Source organism: Danio rerio, chromosome 5 (genome assembly GCF_049306965.1).
Source record: "Danio rerio strain Tuebingen ecotype United States chromosome 5, GRCz12tu, whole genome shotgun sequence".
Classification (NCBI taxonomy): domain Eukaryota; kingdom Metazoa; phylum Chordata; class Actinopteri; order Cypriniformes; family Danionidae; genus Danio; species Danio rerio.
This window is the reverse complement of record NC_133180.1, coordinates 22,395,159-22,414,711: the sequence shown is the minus strand read 5'-3', so window position 1 is coordinate 22,414,711 and position 19,553 is coordinate 22,395,159. Positions and strand designations below refer to the sequence as shown.

Genomic DNA, 19,553 nt, shown 5'->3' with positions numbered 1-19,553 from the left:
CATGAACAAGTGTTTTTTTGTATAAATGAACTCCCAGTCTTCTAGTTTAGGTAGCAAAAGATACTATACATATTTAATATGTGCCATAAATATTGCATCGCTACAGTGTTGCTAGGACTACAGGCTCACAATAGTCCATGTGTGGGTATGTGTGCATGTGTACCCATCTTCCCCATGGGGTATAACATATGATACTCCCTTAAAATTCCGGGCACATGCACACACTATAATATGTAATATTTTTTCTTTATTCTTAACGTATTTAGAAATAAATGGCAGTCATTTCCCCCTCTCTTTTCCTCTTCTTTCATGCATTTTTGAGGAGCACTAATGCATTTGTAGTGTTTTTCTGCTGCTGCTCATCGCTTCTGAATTACAGAAAACGACAAACCGTCTTTCTCAGAAATGCACGTGCGCGTGTGCCATTTGCAGGCGAACGATGCGATCCGAGAATTAAATGATTTTTACATCAAGAGCTCTTCTAATCCTCAACTCTAAACAAACGATTTACACGCACACGCAAAAATCTATAAAGGAAGTCTCTCTAGCCCCTTCTCTCTTTTAGATGTGCACTCTCTCTTTCTCTTTCCGTCATGTGTATTTAAGAGCGGCACACTGCATACGGAACAATCTGGGGAGTTTATAGGGGTTTTTCTGTGGATAAGCTGAATTAGTCACGTACCAGAGTGGCTCCAGTGGAACATTCACTGATCAGTTTTGTGGTTGGTTTGCTTTGAGTGAGATTCTCCTCATGTCTTTCTCTTGACAGCTGGAATCCTAACTGGGAATAGCCACATCCCTAATCCTGTGCGGAGTGAGACCACAGAGCTATTTATGCTACACAGAATTCCTTCATTTAGTGTGGTAGAAGTCACCATCAAATCAAAGTTTTTTTTTTTTTTTTGTAGCTTAAAATGTATTTCCTTACAGATTCTTTAATTAAAAAAAAGCATTAATTTCACCTCATCGTAATGACAGCTCTGATGACATGTGCATCGGTGCGAAGGCAGGACAATAATCCCTCCCCACAACCTGTCAGTCATGGCGGTAATTAGTAAACAACAACTATCCAATCATTCAATCAATTCTCAATGGACAAAGTCAATTCCTGTCCTGCATTTCTAATCATTTGAGAGTTTCTTCTGTTAAATGTATGACGGAATAAAATATTATTTTTAGTTTTATTTTGACTTTAAAACATTAGGGGCCAATCTCATGCGACCCAGAGTCAAAGTCTAAAGCCATTTAGCATTAAAAATACACTTTGCGCCCCGTCACATTGTCACAATAACCAGCAATCGTTCTCCATAGATCGCTGGTTCCCACACAATAACCATGGACTACACTTCCACCTTTTCCTGGACTACATATTCAGACATGCACTCCGCCCAGACACCCATGCTCACTTATCTAGACTGATTACACTCGCAACACCTGAGGACTATCAGAGACTGATTGCATTCACTACATAAGCCACTCATTCACCCTTTCAGTTTGCCGAGTCTTGTTAATCAGTAGATGACATTACAACGCGTTTTCCCTGTCTTGTTTCCCGTATTTCGACCCAGCCTTGTTTATCCTTGTTCTCCTGTTTAGCCGCCTGCCTTACGACCTATAGCCTGTTTACTGACTACGATTCTGGACTGCCTGTACATACCTGTTTGCACCTGTATTGACCATTGCGTGCCTGACTACAATTAAACCTGCATATTGGATCTTACCTCCAGTTGTGTGTGTCATCCCCTGATGTTAAACACATGGTCTAACAGGATTGTGCTTATTCTCTTAATGAGTTATGGCTGTGTTTTGAGCATAACATCTAAACACACGTCCTATTCTTATGTGTAATGGCGAGTTCCATTTCAGTTCTTCAAAAAAGCAAAGTACCAATAATACACCTTAATGCATCTCCTTTTTGGATAAGCCCACAAAGTGGCGCAAATGGATTTGCTATATAAACAACGTGGTGCAAAACGTGAAAATTAGGGTTGCGCTGGTCTGAAAATAGCCACAAATCGCACCAAATATGGCTTGCGCCTTATTGTGCTGGGTGTAAGATAGGGCCCTAGGTTTGTGTTTTTGTACATATTCTAAAATCTAATTTCCTGAAAACATCACTAAGATGATCAATACACACACACACACACACACACACACACACACACACACACACACACACACGCGCACACACAGACACAAAATTGAACGGCAGGGAATCTCCTTACTTTACTTTAAAAAAGTGAGTAAACACATTGCTTAAAAAAGCCAAGTTGAATTTCCTTGAAAAAGTAACTGTTGTAACTGGGAAGGATTAAGTTGACTTAACTTAATTTTATAACCATGCACATAGTTCATTTACTTAATAATTAGGGCAATAGATTTACTCCCTTTTTAAGATAAAGAAATTTCTTTAAAGCCAAAAGTTTTTTTTTTTTTAAGTCATCTAATTAATAATTACAGAGTACTGCTTTTTGCCAAAATATTAAAGGACAAAATATGAAAACTATAATTGTGACACTCTTCACAAATAAGTCACTTTCACAGGAAAAAAACGCTTTCAAATAACCTGCATGATAAATTTGTGTGGGCAATTGAACAAAAGTTAAATCTGCATGCATAGACAGTGTCTTGTTTCTCCAGCTAACTTATGTTTGCACAGATCTTCACAAAGCAACAGCAAATGCAATAACGTAAATGATTTGGCTCTGAATACACTGAACACTGTACACTGAATTACACTGTAAATAAATACTGATTGCCTTAAATTTTTTAAGCTGAGTAAAATTAATCTTAAAATTATACTAAACTGACTTAAAACTACTAGCGTAACTCATAAAATTAAGTTGGAACATGATTAACTTATTTTAATAAGTTACAATTAACTAAAAATATATGTTGTCATGACTTATTGATCATATATTATTTACAGTGTAAAAAACTTTATTTGCTGCCAACTTTTGTAAAGGGAAAAAAGGTACTTGAAGCATTATGAAGCATTATGTGTTCCAAGTGAATTTCATTATGTTGCAGGTTTATTTGATCATTCTGAAATCACACCAGTGTGAATCCAGTATTTGTTTTAAAGTTACAGAGTTCAGAAGGTGCTGCATAACAAGAATGACCCTCTTAACCCTTGGCAGACAATTAAATAATGTGTCAAGAAGGACTTGGCTGATAATGCTTCCAGCTCATTTATTACAGAGAAAATGGAAGGTACTGTAATGCACTGGCCTTTTTCCACTAACTACACATACAGCAGAGAAAATCAGTATTTAACACATGACCGTTTTTCTCATAAAGCATATTTCTAAAGGTGCTGTTGACTTAAAAATTTCACCGGATGTTGATAGCAATCAAATAAATCCATATATGCAACTACAACAAATTGAATTAGTTTACAAATAAAATTATGTGTAATAAAATGAAATGACACAGGGAAAAAGTTTTAAACATATGAAGAAAGAGTGGTGTAGAAAGGCAGTGAAAGCCCAGACAGAATCTAAAGTCTCTCAGTAGTTCTTCAGCAACCCTCAGCCCTTTGTCATTGTTAAATTAATATTAGCTGCTTCAGTCCAACATCTACATTAGCAGGATGATACAGATTAAACCAGGGTGGACATTTCAGCAAGGCAATGATCCAAAACACAGCCAAGGAAACTCATAAATGCTTTCAGAGAAAGAAAATCAAGCTGTAGAATGGCCTAGCCAATCACCTGACTTGAATCCAATAGAAAATACAAAATAAAGATCACATAGATAGACGAGACCCACAGAACCATCAACATTTTTACACTCTGTTGAAATCTGTGAAAAAAGTCATACCTGAGCAATTCATGTGACTATTGTGATTATTTATATGAGTATTTTATACAAAGTATTAAATACATATCAGCAGTCCAGTACTTTCACCTTGTGTCATTTCATTGTTATTATGCAAAACAAGATATTTAGTTTTTTTTTGTATTTACCAAAATCAGATTCAGTTCCATGTTAAGAACTCCTTTAGAAATATTATTTCCAGAAAAAAAACATGATGTGTTCAATACTTATTTTCCACGCTGTCTGCACGTATTTGTGTAGAAAACCTCATTGTGAATGCTTTCACACAGTTACACATGTACTAAAGCCTACTATTGCTTTTATTATAACTTCTCTTTTAAAAAATACTTCTATTTATAATTATTTCAGGGTGCAAATTATGTGCTTTATAGCTTATTCTAGGATATGTGATGCATAAAATAAGCAGCCTGTATAAAACACAATTTTGTACAGTCCAGTATTTTATGAACCGTTAACTGGCTTCCGGGTGCTTTTTTGAGTGTGTGAGAGGGAAAAGTGAGGAGGCTGTGTGCGTGTGAAAGCCCTTAAACGGAGATGGTTTGGATATGTTTTATGCAAATTTTACCTGAGGGCACACCTCCCTTGTTTAGAATAACCCAGATTCATCATGTATTGTGAGAGCATATTTATGTGGATAATAACCTGTAGGCATTTTTTTGCACATAAATACTCAAATTGAATGCAGTTATTAGTGAATGAGGCTTGTTGCTTTGTAGGATTTACTGTAGTGGTCTACGCAATATGCATGGTTATATACAATACTTTGGCAAATGTAGTAAATCATACGTTTCAATCTTGATCGTCTGGAAAAATTAAAAATCAAAACAATGCACTGTAAATATGATATGAACTTGATTATTATTATTATCAATTTATGAATAGCCTTTATTATTTTTTAAATTAATAAACATGCCTCATGATGTTTCCATATTCTGAGAATTAAAATAGTGTAAGACTTTTCATAAAATGTAAAGCTACTGTGAAGTCTGAGGAGTGACAACTGCTGGATTTCTTAAATTATCCATTGTGTGTGTGCGCAGATCAGGACTCTAAGTCAAAGCTGTGATAAATTACATTTGTGATTTCCATAGAAGTGAAAGGAAGTTTAGTTGTTTTTTTCTTTTTAAGCTGAAATAGGCCTACATCTCTTAATGGAGATTTGCAGTAGCGTATGTTGCTTTTCGAGGCATTAAAAATCTAAAATTTTAATCTCCTGCTTTAAAGGCCATTAAAATGCCTTAAATATGATTTTTTTTCCTCTTACAAATTCCTGAAATAAGTTCTTTTAAATCTGATTAAACTCATTGCTACATAGGCTTGTTTACTTGACATTTGTGTTCTTCATCATGGAGGAGGTTTTGTTTAAATTAAAATAACATCAAGCCTGTCTGAGCTTGTTCGTTATATGCCTGTGTTTCCTCTGTGATTGTACTGCAATTATTGTGTTGATGTGCGAGCTAATATTATGAAGTTTGTCACTCATCTGTCATTTATTTTTACTCTGATATATGCTGTTAACCACAAATTAAAGATGCACTGCCATCTCAGTGAGATTTTGTCGTATATTTATATCCTGTGATGTACAGTAGTTATATCACACAAGCAGATAGGCAGTTTTCCAGAATTAGAACAATTGCAAATGTGAAACAGCTCAATAAATGTGTTAGGAATGTAAGCTGTATTATATACACTGTATTGCCACCTCCAAATTAGTTCCTTTTCTGATTGAATTGGTAAAAATGCTATTCTAAATTTAAATACATATTACAGGCCCGTAGCTAGAGGGGGTTTGAGTAGTTTGAAAGACCCACCCCTCACTGACAAAGGTCCAGAATTTGTCCCATACATGAGCTTATTTGTTTGATTTTTGACTGTTGTTATATAATAGATTGTGAAAATAACCCATGGACAATGGCTTTAAGATCACGCGGAATCCTGTGTTTGCTGTCGCTACAGGATTTTCCTAATGATGTATGATGTAATACATTTGTATTTTAAACTACAATTGTAGTTCTGTTTTCATATTTCTTTATTCTAAATCAATATAGGAAATGTTTTTGGTACATCAAAAGGTGTGGTTATGATGACCATCCGACTAGCTAATTCAACTAAAAATAATGTTTAAAATGTCCCTAAAATAAAGTATTTAACATATCATAATTAAATAGAAAATGAGGTGATTGTCTGCAAAAAGGTCCACTTTTTTGAGAAAAAAACACCCCTTTCACTAGCCTGGCTATGGGCCTGTGTTAGAATTTGGCATGAAAGGTTATGCATACAACCATGGTCTTAAATAGAGCTTTAAAATTATTGGATGTTTTATTTATTTATTGGTCAAATAAATTGTTTGTCTGCATATTACACAAACAAACAATGCAATATCATTTAAAATGAAGAGAAAGAAAGAATGAATAACAAAAACTCCACCCACAACATAAATCATTGTTTTTACAAGACTTATTAACAAATACCTGCTTAAACATCATTAAAACATTACATTTAACAAATATTGTATTAGTCTGTATGGTTTCTATCAAGGAAATATGTGAAAAGAATATCAGATTTTCCCTTCAAATATTATCTAATGCATTTCATATGTAAAAAAAAAAAGGCCTTGAGTTTTGACTTAAAATGTGCAGAAATTGAATCCTGAATTATGCTGTATACTTATACAATAAGTATTAACAAGAAATAGTAAGTAATAAATATTCATGATTTTCTTCTGCAGTAAATGCAATTATGTTGTAGTAATGTAATATGCTAAAAGCATATAAGCTATGAAAACTTTTATTTTAAAAGTATACCATTATTTCCTAAAAATAATGATTTTAAGCCTCCTCAAAAAATTATAATTATAAAATAAAATAAGTTAAAACAGGCTAAAATATTCCTGTTCATTTCCACTCAGACTGCATTCTTTGTATGATTACACACATTATGCTCACTCTCTCATGTTCAAGGTAAATCATCCCCACTGTCACGCTATACATGTGTTTTGTTTAATTAATGAGATTGCCATCTCATCATGAAGTGCAAGTACATGTTACATATTGAACTACTGTGAACCCGAGATCAAATTCAGTTTTTTATTTGTGCCAGGCTGCCAGCTGCCAAATTCTGTTACAATCTTAAGCCACCTCATACTGTACTGTAAATACATAAAAACTAACTTTTTGCTTAGTAATATGCAATGGGAGCGACACGGTAGCTCAGTGGTTAGCACTGTCCCCTCACTGCTAGATGGTCACTGGTTCATGTCTTGGCTGGGTCAGTTTGCATTTCTGTGTGAAGTTTGCATGTTCTAGTTTGCATGGGTTTCCTCTGGGTGCTCTGGTTTGCCCCACAGTCCAAAGACATGCAGTATAGGTGAATTGAATAAACTTTATTTGTCGTAGTATATAAGTGAGTGTGAACAAGTGTGTATGGATGTTTCCAAGTACTGGGTTGCAGATGAAAGGATATGCGCTGTGTAAAACATTTACTGGATAAGTTGGCGGTTTAACTATGGCGCTCCCTGATGAATAATGGGACTAAGCCAAAGGAAAATGAATAAATGAATGATAGCATGCATTGCTCAGAACTTTATTTGAACAACTATAAAGATTATTTTTCAATATTTTTAGATATTAAAAAAGACACTTATTTATTTATTTATTTATTTATTTTTTGGTTCAGTGACATAATTTCTCCTCAAAATGAGAAACATTTACAGTATGTACACTGAATCTGACCACCAACCACAGCATAGATGCTTTTTTCAATAGATTCAGTGAAATCTAAAGAACTGGACAGTCAGATACACACTAATAGACAGCGAATGATAGGTTATGTTGCCTTCTGAGATCAGTCAGATGACAATATCTTAGTAGAAAGAATGTGATATGATCATTAAATCCAGATGTGCTGTATTGCCTTCCTACCAGGTTCGATACTGTTTTAAAGTAAAGTGTGAATGCGTACTATAATTAGTTAAATATAACTGTTTATTTTGCTTGTTTTAAAGAAACACATCACTTTTTTTTGGAAATAAGCTCATTTTACAAGTCACCTATAGTTAAACAGTTGGGTTTTACCCTTTTTTTGAACCATTTAGCCAATCTCTGGGTCTGGTGGGAGCACTATTAGCTTAGCTTAGCACAAAACTTGAGTCAGATTAGATCATTAGCATTTCGCTCTCAAAAATGTAATTATTTTTTTTTTACATTTTGACTCTTCTGCAGTTACATCATGTACCACGACCAATGGAATATTTTTTTAGATCGATATGGATAGGAACTCTACTTTAATTCTCGCTAATAATCTAGGAACTTTGCTTCCGTGCCATGCATGGCTGAAACAAGTGCAATGACTATGCAATTATGGAGCGATGTTGCCTTATTCAGCTTAGTCCCTAAATTAATCAGGGGTCAACACAGTGCAACGAACCACCAACTTATCCAGCATATGTTTTACGCAGCGGATGTCCTTACAGCCGTAACCCAGGTGTTGCGTAATTTCAAGCTTTAAATAGGTAAACTATCAACTATCTTTTTATTTATTTTTTTTGAGTGAAATGCTAATGGTCTAAACAGATTCAATGATTTATGCTAGGCTATGCTAAAAGTGTTCCCACTAGACCAGAAATGAAATTAAAGAGAGTAAAACTGGGTGACTTGTAAAACTAGCCTATTTCTAAAAAAGTGGAGTGTTCCTTTAAGCACTGTACAAACTCATTTTGTGCAATAAAGAAAACACAAGGCAAAATTACTGGTTTTAATAGGAAGCTTTTGTTCCATGCTGTAATGCATAGAATGATGTCTCATTACCACACGGACCTACTGTAGCTGTTTGCCTGATGTGTTTTGCTGTCTTTAGCTTGCGTCAGCTCTATTTAGTGGAAGGGTTGCTTCCTCCAACATGCTGAGATGTTTATGTCAGTGCTGTGGGCTACACTTTTTACTGTTACCCAGTGAACGCTGCCCCAGATCTCTGCAGTAATTACTTTGCAGTAGGTACTTAGCTCACAATAAGGCAGAGAAAACTTAACTAGATGGAATCTTACAATAGAGGCATGGGAGAGATAACGAGATGGGAAAAACCTGTCCAGATTCAGCATCAAATGTGAAACAGCCAAACAATGAAGGTTTCCAAGATTTTTTTTACAGTTTTTTTTTCTCATAGTTTTGCTTCAGGTTTTGGCAAACAGATAGACTGAGAAAGAGCGAGAGATTGTTAAGATAAATAGTTGATGAATTCTGAAAATATTCATATGGGTGAAAAAGTGAGAGAGAAGGGAGATGGGAAATGTTCTTTTCTTGTTAGCCGCTGAGGCCAGACTTCCTTGGCTCTGTTTCACTGAGCCCCAAAAGGCAAAAGAAGAGACTGGAGAGAAAACACAATGAAAACGGGCTTGCTTTCTTTCATTAAACTACATCAGTGAAATATTCTATTTTCAGATGAACATTTATTTCTGCTGAAGAGAGACCTGTCTTGTCATATTTCATCTGGTGATGGGCTTTTAGTGTAGTTTACATTTTCTCAAGGTTTCTCTCTCTCTCTCTCTCTCTCTCTCTCTCTCTCTCTCTCTGGTTGTGGCATACAGAGCTGGATATTGTGGTTTTAACTGCTCTCACTGTACTGTATATAATTTGCAGCAAATATACAGTGGCTGAACTGCAATAAACTCTGTTTGACAAAATCATGTTTACAGTTTGTGGGGGAGGTAGAAAGTGATATATTGAAGACAGAAAATAGCAGTATATTATGGTATTATTAGAATAAATTAGAGTGAGAGTGAGATGTGGTTTAATGCTTCAGCTTGTTCTTCCGTGGTATCTGGACACTACTTCACATTTCAAAGAGACAAAAACACTCTTTTTTTCTGTTTCTACAGTCATGCTGTGCACCTTACTCTTCTTTTACTTTAATGTTTTACTTCATCATTCTTACAGGTATTTCTTATCATCTTTCTCCTCTCCTTTTCTGTCTTTCTCTGATCTCTAATTGTTTCAAATTGACTTTCTTTTCTTACACCTCATCCACCCAACATTCATATATTCTTCTGTCAGTCCTGATATTTTTCCTTTTTTCATTAATCCATATATTTATTTTTCTCATCCATCCATCCATCCATCCATCCATCCATCCATCCATCCATCCATTCATCCATCCATCCATCCATCCATCCGCCCGCCCACCCGCCCGCCTGTCCGTCCGTCCGTCCGTCCGTCTGTCCGTTTGTTTGTTTGTTTGTTTGTTTGTTTATTTGTTTATTTATTTATTTATTTATTTATTTATTTATTTATTTATTTATTTATTTATTTATTTATTTATTTATCTGTCTGTCAGTTCTTATTTTTCCTATTTTCTATCCATTGATCAATTCATACTTCTTTTATGATTGTTCATCCATCCTACTTTACTTTTCTATTCATCCATCCTTTATTCTTTTCTATCCATATTTTTTGGTATGCCATTCATTCATTCATTCATTCATTCATTCATTCATTCATTCATTCATTCATTCATTCATTCATCATCCATTTATTTCCATTCATGCTGGTCTTTTTTCCATCCATCCATCCATCCATCCATCCATCCATCCATCCATACTGTACTTCTTTTCATATAAATTTTTTCATCCCTCCTATCATCCAATCATCCAATCATCCATCTATCCATCTATTCATCCACCCATTCACCCGTCAATCCATTTATTCATTTATCCATTTTCCATCCATCCATCCATCCATCCATCCATCCATCCATCCATCCATCCATCCATCCATCCATCCATCCATCCATCCATCCATCCATCCATCCATCCATCCATCCATCCAAGACAAACCAAGAATCAGTATTTTGCCATGCATTCATCATTATTTTTTTTTGTTTTCTTTCTTTTACGAATCAATCGGTCTATCCGTCCATTCTTTGTTGTTTTTCTCATTATTATTTGATCACCTTTTTTAAAATTTCATATTTTGAGTTCTCTGTCTCTTTACAGTATGTTTGCCTCGTCTCACCTTGTCTCTCTTTTTAATAATGATCTCATTCATTTCTCCTGTATCTCTTCATTTTAATTCATTTTAGCCCCTCTTGCATCTTCTCTCTCGTCTTCCAATCCAGCCTCATCTTCTCTTGATCTTGTTTTTTTTTTATCTTTTTTGTTGTTGTTTTGTCTAGTCTTTCTCCTTTTCCTCTGTCACGTCTAATCTCTCCTCTTTATTTGTACACTGCTGTCTCATATCTCTATCTGAAGTCCTGCGGCCAATGGAGTGTCTTTCCCACAAAGCGGAGTGGTCAATGTCAACCAATACATGATCAATAAGGACACATCGCTCTCTGTTTACTCTCTCTCTCTCTCCCAAACACACAACCCATGTGCATTTGATATGTGTTTACAGCGGATACACACTGTATGTTTACAGTGCTTGACCGTTTCCCTGAAACACGGATGTTTATTTTAGTTAAAGTCTCAAGATCTAACCTTTGTTCCTTTCTTTCGTGCTCCCGTTCTCTCTCACTCACTCTCAGGGAGTGGTCATTTACATATGGCCTAATTCTGAAGGGAAAAAAAAGAATTTAATGATGTTCGATGTTCATTTATCTCTCCTGGGCTAGAAAGAAAGAGAGAAGAAAGCTTTGGCATTAATTAATGATGGTAATATTGTAAATGGCTACCAGGGTACCAGCATCATTTCAGCACTTTAAACATAATAGCAATTTTTGAACTTTTTAAAGAGCGGTTTGTGCTTTGAAAACCAAGCGCACAGATAGATTTCTTTCCCATAAAGGGCCGGTTTTAATATAAACAGACAATATTGCACAGCGTACTGCTAGGGATTCTAACAACACCCGATGGTTTGGCCTAAATCTGGGCAGTGTATGACAGAGGCAGTGTCTTATTTATTTCCGTGTCGGGTTTTGGAGCAGCTGTGCTGGCTGCAGGTGGGAAATGCAGAATTTGGATTCTCCGAAAAGCACAAAAGCATGATCTCTGCTCACAAACACCGCATGACTGCGCCCATACTCTCCAAAACAACATTCAACACCACTCGCCACTCAACCCAGCCATAGTTAGCGAATTTGAAATGCTCAAGAGGATGTGGACAAGCTCACCTGTTTCTCTGGCTTTTTAGAGATGAGGATGTACTTGACTTAATAGATACAGTGTGGCTTGCAGAAAGAGTGATTATGGTATTCACACTAGAACAGCTCTCTATAATTCAATAGGACTGAGCTGAATAAAACGGAACTTCCCTGAGTGAGCGAGACAGAGAGAGAGAGAGAGATTTTTGCTTAGAGGAGTTTTAATGGGTTTGCATCTTATGTTCTAAAAGATTCTTACTGTCACTCTTGGCTCCATTAAAAATATTTTTCCTTCATAAAGGATCAAATAATGAAAAGAGGAACAGCATGAGAGAATTTAGGATTGATTTTTTTCCCTCTCTCGCTCTAATTTAGCTTCTCTCACTCGCCTTCCTTTCACACAGACACGCAGTCACAAACACCTGCTATCAAACGCGTCACACACACAAACACAGATTGGCATTCTTCCTCCATCCAGCTGCCGGGACATCACCGCCTCTTAGATTTTCCTCACTGTTGTAAACACATTAATTAAAGACGTTAATTGATTAGGAGATAAAACGGTCATTAAAAATGAACTTTGTTATCGTTCCACCCTGCTGAGTGTCCACAGAGTGACTCTCTCTCTTTACTGATGGAGCTCACGCTGGGAGTGGGTGTGTAAGAGCTTTCTACCTGCTGGCTGCTGGGATTTTACACTCTTTTGTTCCCCTCTTGGCCTGCACTTTTTCATAATTGACTTTCTGTGACAATTTGCTTAATTTGGTGCGTGGCATTTGAGTATTGCTAAAACATTACACGTTTTATTTTCTGTTTTGTGGGAATTTGGCAGCAGTTTGAGCTTGACCTCTTGATGTAGTCACATGTTGTTGTTGTTGTTGTCCTAAAAAATTATTTTAATTTTATGGATGTTAGTATTGGTATCAGGAGTGTCGCTAGACCCCATTTACTGGGGCACGTGCCCCAGTAAAAATCACCAGTGCCCCAGTAAAGGCTTTGAGATACGATTTACTACAATATATATGCAAGTGTATTTATTAAGACTGGTAATCCCAAAATAAAGGCGATATTATCTATGTGCAACCGAACCAACGCGTATGAAAGAAATGTAGTTTAATCAAAAAGCAAACTGAGCATGTGCGCAGAGAAAAAACCTGCCTATTATTTAGAATAATAAGAATAATAACTGCATAATAAAAACATTACTGTATATATATATATATATATATATATATATATATATATATATATATATATATATATATATATATATATATATATTGTTATATTAGTATGATTAATATTATTACTGTTTTTCTTTTTTGGAGGGGGTACTGTTGCCCCAGCTTTATGTCTAGCAACGTCCCTGATTAGTATTGTTTGTTTTTTAAATATCCATAAGGTAGTGTGCTCCAAAACAGTGACGAAATTTGCGTTTAGAAGATATAAAATTGAAATCAACATGTAAAGCTAATAGTCTGTTACTTCTACCCAAATGAATGTGTTTAATTTATGTCATTTCACACTAAAGTTTCTTATCAAATCACAACCAATTAAATACTCTCTAGAAAAAACATAGGCTACTATGGAAGTCAATACCTACAGCTTTCTTCAAAATATCTTCTTTTGTGTTCAACTAAAGTAAGAAACTCTTAAAGGTTTAAAACAAATAAAAGGTGAGTAAATGATGACAGGATTTTTTATTTTTTGTGGAAACTATTTAAACATGATTTGATTGCACTGTTAATATTGTGCAATTAATTTATCTGTAATTACATTTCAAAAACAAAAAGGTTTATTAAATCAGTATTATTTATATCATCTTCAGATTATACATTACATCTTTTTTAGCTTAATAAATGCAAAATGTTGTATTAAATACAAAGCTTAAATGTTTATGTGTTGTTAAATAGGCTAATGAGTTCAAAATAACTGTGATATAATGTAAACATTGAAATCATAATTGCAATGTAGTCCATACCAACTGGCATTTTATGGGAATTAATTATAATGTTTTTGTTAGTCTAGATGAAATAACGGCTGTTGTTTTTATCTGTTAAAGACAAAATCATTAGCCTTTATGTGAGTTTTGTGTTCTTTTCCAAATATTTTCCAAATGATGTTTAACTGTTTAACTGCTGTTTACTGTAACTCTTATAATATTTGTTTTTCTTTTTTTTAATAATAATAAATAATATTTGAAATTTTTTTTTTTGTCTGAAATAAAAGCATTTTTAATACTTAAAAAAAACATTTAAGGTCAATATTGTTTAAGAATTATTATTTTTTGATTAGCTACAGAACAAACCACTGTTGTCCAATGACTTGCCTAATGAACCTAACTTGCCCAGTTAACACAATTAATCTAGTTAAGCCTTTAAATCAGGCACTTATTACTATGAGTGATTGAGAATAATGATGAATGGGACTTCATAGGACTAATGAGATAAATAATTAAATTAAGCTGTTTTATTTCTAACATGCACTCATTCAAAGCAGTTTTTTTTTTTCATTCTTATAAAATGTCTTAGGGGCATGACTTGACTGATTTCTAATTTGTCTTTATTTCTTATTGCCAAGCTGTAGTGGAGGTGTTGCACATAATTCTCAAAACCCTGTAAAAATGCTGAAATATTTGGAAAATCCTTTTTCCCAAACTGATTTTCTGTTTGATTTCCTAGTAATGGAAATCTACAAGTCACAGTCAGGCTTGCAGCTGTGATGTCCTGATTACTGGAAGCCATTTTATTTCTTTATTTATGAAGATTATTGTGCACAACTTTAGACGTTGATTGATGGCTAGTTAAGTGTCATGCTGTTTGGTTGCGTTCCTGCGTCATGCCTTTTAGTTTGTGCCATAGGCCATTGGATGGTTTATATCATGTTACCCCTGACCCATTAGTCTTGTGTTTATACTCCTCGTCTTCTTCCTGTTCCTATTCCAGCTTTTTTACTGTAGCTTTTTATGAGCTCAATTGATTTCATTGAACTGCTTTCGGTATGTTACGTTAGGGATTGTATACACCACATACCGATTACTATCTACAATGTCTGAGTGAACATAGTTTAGTGGTGTTTCATAAAGATGTTTTAAAAGTAATCAATACATAAAAAGTCTTTCTACATTCTGAATTTCTTTTCATTTGCGTTGCGTTTCTTTATCAGCAGAAATATTTATTCTGCTGTTGTTCTGTAGCCCACTTTGCCTTGATCAGAACTTTTTGAGGACACTGCATATGCAAATGAACGCTTCATATGTCAAGTGAGCAACAATGCTTTGTTGCACTCACACCATGAGTCACGGTTGGTTGGTTCCAGGAGTTAACTCTTGCTGGAAGATGCTCTGCGCATGTTTTTTTTTCAGCAGGGTCCATTTGAAATAACAGAAATAATAACAGCTTTTATACAAACCTATACAAACCTCCTGGATCACCAGACTTTCATTGTGTAAGATGTTTCAGCATTTAGCTTAAAGGTTCACCCAAAAATGGAAATTTTGTCCTTATTTATTTACTCTTTACTTTTTCCAAACCTTTGAGTTTCTTTATATGTTGTACACAAGTGAAAATCTTGTGATGAAAGCTGGAAACCTGTATACATTGACTAGAATAGTATTTATTTTTCCCACTATGGAAGTCAATGGTTACAGGTTTTCAGCTTTCTTCAAAAAATTCTTCTTTTGTGTTCAACTGATTAGAGGTTTGAAAACGACTTGAAAGGGAGAGAGAGTAAATAAGAAGAACTATTCCTTAAAAAGATAATCTACATGTATCAAACATAGGAATTTCTTTCTGAACAACATTGATTTTGTACATTTCATACGAGAAATGCATCAGATCTTAGTCCCGTTCAAATATAAATGTACAGTATGTAGCGTTTGTTAAGAACAATTTATCTGTGCAGCTTATTTTGAGTTTAAAACACGTGAAGAGCTGAGCAACGGGTTTCAATTTCTCCCCCAGCAGCCTGTCACTCTCTCGAGACTGTTGTTCATTTAGTTTACAGCATGAAGTTTCTATGAGCCAATCAGTTCCTGATAGACAAAATCAAATCTTGCCATCTTTCAGTCACTTATAATTCTTGTGTTCATCTTCAGGACACAAATGAAGATCGCTTTAATTACATCTTGTTAGGTGCTGCCTTTCTACTGAAAGTCAATTCACCTAGAATTCACATTCTTTAAAATGTTCATAAAGCTATTTTAAAATAAAACTCATATAAATCATGCGGTTTCACTTTGGACCTGAAACATGACTGCTTTGTGTGATGAACGGATTTAATTTAAGCTTTTATTTTTCAGTGATCAGTAAATGTGAATAGTTATATTTTAATCTCGAAGTGTCATGAATAGACTTTTCAGAGGAGGATCGGAAATCTCTCAGATTTGCTTAACAGCATCTTCAATTGTGTTCAGAAGTTAACAAATTTTTCTGTGGGTTTGTTTGAAATGATGAGGGTGATTAAACCAAACAAAAATTACATTTAGGGTGAACTAAACCTTTAAAGGGAAATAAAGCACTCAGTCGAGTTTATTTATTGTACATTATTTTGTACATTGGATTCCACTTTGGACGTACATGGCAGAGCTGGTGCAAATACAACAAATGCAAGCATGTAAGTGTCCTAAGTTGTGTATTTTTCTTTTGCTAATACCTTTCATTTGATGCGCTTTGGTCCACTCTCTAACGCTGCTCCAGCACTCCCTGACAAGGGGATTTACATGCAACGCTTAAAATGATACATGACTTCACCCTTTAAGTCTCTTCTTTGTTTATTATGTCAAGACATGTTCCCTTTTCAAGTCGATCAATTAGATCCCTCAACATGTATGAAGGATGTAAAAACCTGCCATGTGAAAAACCGTGCTGATCTTAGTTTGGTTCGAACACGAGCAGAGGTGAGCAGCTGTAGTTGAAAAGTGAAAGTGCCCACCCCCATTACGCCAGTGATGGACCTTGTTGAAACCCAGACTAGCAGTCAAGCAGCATGATACAGAGAGTGGACTAAAGCACATCAAATGATCAGTAATTAAAAGGGGAAAAAAGAAAAATAGAATAAAAATGTATTTTTATATTGGACACACATCTGACGTTTGAATTTGCACCAGCCACATGTCCACAACTACACGCATTTGGTTAAATTAGACTTTGCAGTCTCAATGTTCAGTCCATTACTTCTTTTGTATTTGTTCAGCTGAGGGAACGGAACCAACACTGTGACATTAGACACAGTGGTAGTCCAAGATGGTGGCACCCTAGGTCTATAATCTATGGTAAAACATGATCTTGACATGATCGAGACATGTTCAGTTCTTTTTGACAGTTTCACGATCACACCTGAAATGTTGAGGTGATAGAGCTTTTTCAGTAACAGCTCTAAGACTTTGGAACGATCTTTCACTCTCCTTAAGAACATCTGCTTTTGAGTCTTTTCAGAGGTCACTGAAAACACACTTATTTTCTTTAGCTTTAAATCATGTGTTGTGAGTTTGTGTATTTTGGTTCCTTGTATGTTTGCATGTATTAAGTGTTTTTATGTACAGCACTTTGGTAGCCATTGTGGTTAGAAATAAATTGAGTTGAGTTTAATTCTGTCAATGATTATTTACCCTCATGCCATTCCGATTCCTTGAAACCTTTGTTCATCTTCAGATCACAAATGAAAATATTTTAGATGAAACACTAGATCTTTCCGACCCTCCATAGACAGCAATGGTCCTGAGATGTTCAAAGTTCAGAAAAGGAACAAAAAACATTTTATGTGACCTCAGTTGCTATGTTTCCATCCAATGAGTCAAAGAGAACAAAATCTTCACTTCCTGATTATCTGGTGCCCAATATCAAAAGTAAAAATGGAATTTACTGATGTAGAAGAAGCTGTGTGAATCTTTTCTTATTCAATAAATTACTTGTGCCTCAAAAGACATTTCCGACACGCAATGAATGCGTGGTGGCGTTTAAAAGTGTTATTATATTATTAATTTCCCAATACTGAAACAGTTCAGGCATTTTAGAACAACAAAAACGTTTCAGATGTTTTGCAGTGTCAGCCAGCTGGTTAATACATTCACACACATTTTTATCATCACATGATCTCTTATAACAAAATCACATGACCTTTTTATTGTGCATACTGGAATTTGTTTTCCATCATAGTTTATATGAATCTTTTCTTATCGAATAAAAAGTTTATCCTACTACATTATGTGCATAAGTTATTTATTTATTTATGTAGACTAGAAAATATAATTTTTGCAATATTTGAATCCTTTAAATCTTTTCATTTTTAAAGATATTTGCGTACTGCTGTACACACTGTGTGTATTAAGCAATATTTAAGCGAGGCGCACAACTAATGCTCTCTGTGCTGGACTTTAGACCTGCTTTGATTTGATCTATTTAACAGTTTATTTTAGTTCCTCAAAATAGTAACGCGCCAGCAATGCGCCTGAACACGCCTCCTTTTTTTTCAGAATGCCTATGGGTGCACATATGAGTGCAAATGTATTTGCTATTTAAACAGCGTGGTGCAAAACATCAAAATGACTCTTGCGCTGAGCTGAAACTAGCAAACAATAATTGTGTTGCGCCTTGCGCCACATTTCACCGGGTGGATGATAGGGCCCATAGTATTTCAACTGTTATTACATAAAGCTTCAGAAACATTTCTGTGTGCTGTAAAAACATGAAGGCAATTATTAACAGCAATTTTATTTTTGAATAAACTAATGAACTAATGTAACTAAGTATGGTCCTATAGTGAACTAATGCTTTAAGTATATTCACACAAACCACTGGCTGCATATGGGTAGGTGCATACTTTCGTAAAAGGTTGATTTCATAATGTTTTTTTGGCCTCCAGGTTGCATACTATATATATATATATATATATATATATATATATATATATATATATATATATATATATATATATATATATATATATATATATATATATATATATATATATATATATATATATATGTATATATATTGTAACGAGCGCACACATGTCACGTCGCCCTGGTCGCTAATTCAACCCAGCTGGACCATAATCAACTCAGGATCGCTCACAGCTGGACGTCATCACGCAGAGAGGCATATAAGCCAAACCTACGCCAGGAGAAGATGAGCTTCATTCACCCAATGACTCCCTGTGCTAATGCTTGTCTCTCTGTCTCTCCTTAGCGGACTCCAGCTCGTGACGATCCTACACCCGACTACTCACTTTCCTTCACCTACTTCCCGGAGCACCAGAGCACCTCACCCTGAAGAAGAGCACCATTTACACCACCTTCACTTTGTAAATAAAGCACCCTCCGGGGACTTGTCTGTAAACTTATCCAACTGTGTCGCTGTTTTCCCTCTGCCTCGCTACAATATATATATATATATATATATATATATATATATATATATATATATATATATATATATATTTCCAAGGTTTATTAGAGCTTTTCCTCTTGCACGGCTTGTGGGTTACCTGTTGAGTCAAATATGGTTTGCAGTGCAATGCCCAATCCTCAAATAACAGCCTCTATACACTATAAGCTTGCTTTACAATGTGTTGTGTTAGCAAAACAATCTGCGCTGAAATGTGCTGCGCAAATGCTGAAGAAAGGTTCCGGATTAAATAAAGCT

General features: G+C 35.1%; 2 protein-coding genes across 2 annotated transcripts in view; one reads left to right on the top strand and one right to left on the bottom strand.

Annotated features, from left to right (window-relative positions):
- Positions 1–19,553, top strand: part of tenm1 (teneurin transmembrane protein 1) — a 542,101-nt gene that overhangs the window by 153,006 nt on the left and 369,542 nt on the right. The gene's annotated exons all lie outside the window — the stretch shown is intronic.
- Positions 1–19,553, bottom strand: part of LOC141385799 (uncharacterized) — a 460,928-nt gene that overhangs the window by 79,566 nt on the left and 361,809 nt on the right. The window lies entirely within an intron of this gene.